Here is a 5217-nt window from a genome sequence, read left to right on the forward strand (position 1 = left end):
GCTAGGCAATTCATAATTTTCCTAACTTGGAAAATCAACCCAAAGAAGGGTGTTGTAGCAGGATGGCTACTCATCCTCTTGCAGATTAAACTTGTACTTTCAGGGAGTGGCAAATCTATCTTGTGATTTAAACACAAAGCCATGCGAGGTTGCAACTTGTTGCATGAGATAAGTGTCACACCTAGCTTGTGGGATCATTTCTCCTATCAAATGGCGTTCCTTGGTCAAGATGTAGGGTTTGGGATGTCTTCTTGACCCAACCCAACCCTAACCATACTAGGCCAACAATGTTTGGCCCTAGGGTTTCTAGACTCGATCGGAAGTCTAGTATTAGGCCAATTTACCCCAAGGTAAAAACCCTAGATCGTTATTGTATGGCATCCAATTAACCCAACATTGTGTGAATGTGGGTAGGACCTTTCAGGTTGGAGTTATCAAGTCCGTTTTCCGAGTGCGATACTAAGTAGAATTTTATCGCGACTTAACTCTATCTAGCGCATTGAGCATTGCTTGAGTTACACGTTTACAAGCAAATTACCTAATCGATCTAATGGTCTTGCGACAAGAGGTCATCTCTTCTTAGAGATGCAAATAATTTTTCCTAAAAAGATGTAAATAATTTCAATATGCAACATTCCATGCAAATATGTGGTTTATAAACTTTTTTCTTCTATGCAACTATGAGATTTAAAATGACCATTTCTTTTCTTTGCCTAAACTATAAAGATTCACAATTTAGGGCTAACTCGTATAGAAACCTACCTTGAATTACATCAAGAACTATACCTATAAACCCTTTGTCCAATGCATTGAACTCATGATTTAACATGAAATGCATCTTTTTCTAGAAAAACTTCGATAAAAGAAGTTCATGCATGAGTGAATGTCATAGGACTATTTATTAACTTAATCTGTCCTACAGCATTTAACCCAACATAGGATGCAATTAACATCGCATGCAATATGCATGGTACATAAATCCCTTTCATGCAATGCAACTACTTGGACAACATTTTATGGACGTCAATGATTATCTCATAGGAATCACAACTAGGAGATTACTATCTAAATGCAATATGCGATGTTTCTTTTTCGCGAGGAAATCAAGGATGCATTTAGACAAATCCACCTTATAACCTATGCAATATGCGTTTGGGATTGCAACTTGGAAGTGTAAGCATTTTTCAAAGGCATGACATGCACTAACTTTGTAAACGAATGGATAATTGCGTTTAAAATTTCCAAATGTATTTAACTCGACTACGTGTATTAAAGACATGCTTAAATGCATTCTTTCCATGCAAAATCAATTTCTAAGAACATGGGCATTGAGGTTCGGGGTGTTATCCACACGCAAACTCGGAGTAGAAGCTCCCGCATGTGCGCCTCGTGTCTTTTGTTTGGGGGCCATGTGACGCAGTAATTTTGTTCCGACAATTCTCCTTGCCCTTGTTCTTGATCTCTGAAACTTCCTATTAGGCCGATAATTCTCTCTCACGTAGAAACTGGGGCCTTTCAATTATGATTTTGAAAACCCAAAAGCATGGGGTGAATAAGGATTATGGAGAGCTTCAATAGAAGCTTCCAAGCTTCTTGTGTCAGGCTAAAGTCGTGGAGAGAGAGTGATGATGAATAGGAGAGGGTGATGATGCTGATGACATTGATGATGATTATGACGAAGATGGAGATGGGGACGGCAGGGCACACAGCTTGGCGACAGCAATATGGCGGCATGAAGGAGCAGAGCATCCTCCTCAGGCGGCAGCAATCCGTCTCTCTCCTCTCCCAAGCTTAAGGGGGAGGTTATATAGCCTTTAAGGGGGGGGGAATAGCCACCTCGTGGCAAACTTGCATGCCTTCTCCCTCCCCCATGCTCTCCACCTCTCAAGGACTTCTCACACTCCCTCTCCCTTGCCATGCATCGACTGAGGGGAAAGGGTTATTAATTTAAAAAAATTGCCACAACTTTAACCATTATCCATTTGCCCTTTTTTTTTTCCCCCTTGAAGAGGTGTTCCCGTGCGGACTACGGGTTTTGAGCCTCAGCCTCCTACACTCGATATGGTGAGCTGTTTATTGAAGCATGTAGGGTAAGCACTTAGCCACCAACATTATTCTGTTGTGGGAGATTACTTAGCACTGCTTTTGCACGAGATGTGCAAGGAATTTAATATTTCATACGAAAATATTACAATTGTCTTTATGAGTCCAAACTTTCATCTTGAAACCTAATTCACTTGTGAAATAGTTGTATACTCATTGTCCATGTCAATATGAATTTAGTCTTCATCTTCCAACCTCAATAGCTCTTGCCATGCTCTAGATTGGACATTTTAACCATTTGCAAGATTATAATGGAGAATAGATAGAGTAAGATATACCTAGGATTCATGGTCAATCATCCCAAACAATCATAGACATAATTCACAAGCATAAAGCATATAAGAGATGGGAACAATTAGTGTAGAGAATTCACGGTATAAACATGGCAACAATTGACACACATGAACCCTCTCTTAAGTCAAGATATAACTAGATTTACTAGCAACCATAAAAACACAATGCTGAAAAATGATACAAAGAGGCAAAATGAAAGCAAGAGTTGCTAAAAAGAAGCTAAATAAGGTAGCTAGGTAAAAACATAGGATATGTAGCTTCCACAAAGTGATATACATGTCATGCAGCCTCCCAAACAAAGACTTGCATTAACAAAATGCTAGCACGGACCAAACTTTTAGGTGAGGATACCTAAATTTAATGAATTAAAATTTGAATAATATATTATAACATTTAATTTAATTATTCTTTTACAAAGCTGTGTTAGCGTAAGAAAAAATTGACAAGTGCAAAACAAAAAGGGAAAATGCATAAGAATATATAGAACATAGATTTTCCACTACCAAGGATAATTGAGAAGTTGGGTGTAATTTTCTATGATAATCCATCATAGGGGGAAAGTCTATCACCACTTGAATCTAAGCAACAATTCTTAGTTGTCTATGCTCTAGTAGGCCCTAATGCAACCAATACCATCCTAGACAATGTAGTGGGAGATAGGGCAGATCTATTTTTAGCCTAGGTGGAGTTAATCATAGCTATGCGACATCACCTAGTTGTTGCAAGGAGTTATTTATAGCAAGGCAATAGTGTGCTCAAGCTACCTATGCAATTAGGACTATTTCTTAAGACTTCCTGGAGAGATTTATCACAATAAGATTTTTTAGATCATGTTTTTTTTATAAGAGCAATATATGCAAATTGGTCTTCAGTAGCCTTTGTGGAATCTTAGCCAACTTGAATTAGATTTGGTGTTTTTTTATCTCAATTGGTGAGAGCAGTTGGAGAGTTGCAAAATCATAATACATTTTTCAACAGTGGTATTGATCCTTTCATAATGACAAATAAATGCTACAAGGTGTGCCAAGCTACTTTAGGGCCAATCTATATTTGTGTTCTCATTTAGAGGAATTCTAGCTCCATTATTTATTTATTTTTTTCACGTGCTTTCAAAGTCAATATTTACTATCCTTTGTAACATTTAGCTATAGGATTTTAATGTTTCTTGCTTGTCGTGAACCTTTGAAACCCTAGTAAAATATAAGCACTGGTCTCCTTTAATGCAGAGCTTGTATTTACCACAAAATGCTAGTTTCATGGGTTTGTTGCCAAGATATTACCAACTTCCTTAAGGATGTGATTGTGTAGTTTCTTAAGGTATAGGAACTTAAGTCTTGAATTCTATTAGCTTGCCTTATTTTGTTAGTTTGTCATCTCCTGGTTGTGAGACCTATTGACAGGGACATTTGGAACTCTGATTGTATTTTCTTCTCAGTTATATGTGTGTGTCAACCTATGCTACCTTGTCGAATGATATTTAGCCTCATATTGCCTACGATTTGCCCCAAACTATCTATGGCTGCCATGTCAACCTTTGGGGTAGTAGTAAATGTAGTCGAACTACATTTAATGTAGTCGACAAATTTTTTGAGGTGTCTGCTATATATAGGAGTTGGTAGGTAGTAGGTAGATCACTTCCTTCTTACTCTTATAGCTGCTTTGTCAGGTGATTGCAGTCTTCTCCTCTCTATCATGGACTACACAAACAATTTCTATCTCCTTCATTATCACCAGCCTCGTAATTGTCATAGGTGTTGTCATCATATTTCAATTTGATTTGGTGCCCTCACTGATATCTTAGGCTACGTGTAGGGACTCATGAGTCCTCATTGTATTCAACTTTCCTTCATTGTTTTGTGTAGATCATTCTTCTCTTCCTACTCTCCCTTCTCCTTTCCTTTTCTCTCCATGTTCATAATTCTCTTCCATTGCACACTCTCACAAATTCAACAAAACAAATAGAGCCCATAGGATGGAATCAATTGCAGGCATTAATTTTCTAAGAATTAGATGAGTACAACAAAATGTTTTGGGAGGCTTTGTTGCCCCTAGTCCTTAAAGGGAGGTTATCATGGAAAAATAAATAGAGAAGCATGATTGCAAAGTACCAAAGAAAATATGACACTATCATGGGAAGATTGAAGTGCACAACATCTTTTTATTGATGGAAAATGCTATTTTGGTTCATGGGAAGATTGAAGTGCAAAATATCTTTTTATTGATAGAAAATGCTATTTTGGCTGATCAATTATTGCATGGTACATTTTTTGGGAGCCTCAAAAGAGGACTTCTAAGCCTAATTATGTGGAAAGTATTCCAAAACTATAGCAAATAAGTAGCATGGATGTCATAGTAGCAATTACAAAATATGAGAACATGGTAGTTTTGTGGGTTGCCAACAAGTGATGTAACTATGAGTAGAAAGGTCACATAGCACGTGACTATCCTTATAAGAAAAGAGCATCTCAAGAGAAATATGAATACCAAGGTAAGAAGATGAGCACCTCTACTTGATTGGTTCTTGGCATAGTCAATGAGAAGCAAAATTCAAATGCTACAAGGTTGTGTAGGGCTAGGGAAAATTCAATGATCATATAGCCTTAATCTTCTTTGACCCAAAAGCACGAGTAAATTACATCTCTCCAATTTTGGCAAGAAACTTAGGCATCTGTCCAATGGAGGCAAGTTTGTGATGCTGAGCTCGTTATACCTATAATTGGCAAGTTGAGGATCCATTTTTAGAGCTACGTAGATTCACAAGAGTTCAAAATCGTGCTACTTGAGGGTTTTGATGGTATTTTGGGAGTGCCTTGGTGTGTC

The sequence above is a fragment of the Lygodium microphyllum genome, chromosome 29 (genome assembly GCF_053477565.2).
Source record: "Lygodium microphyllum isolate KBCC chromosome 29, Lygodium_microphyllum_v1.1.10, whole genome shotgun sequence".
In the NCBI taxonomy this organism is placed as follows: domain Eukaryota; kingdom Viridiplantae; phylum Streptophyta; class Polypodiopsida; order Schizaeales; family Lygodiaceae; genus Lygodium; species Lygodium microphyllum.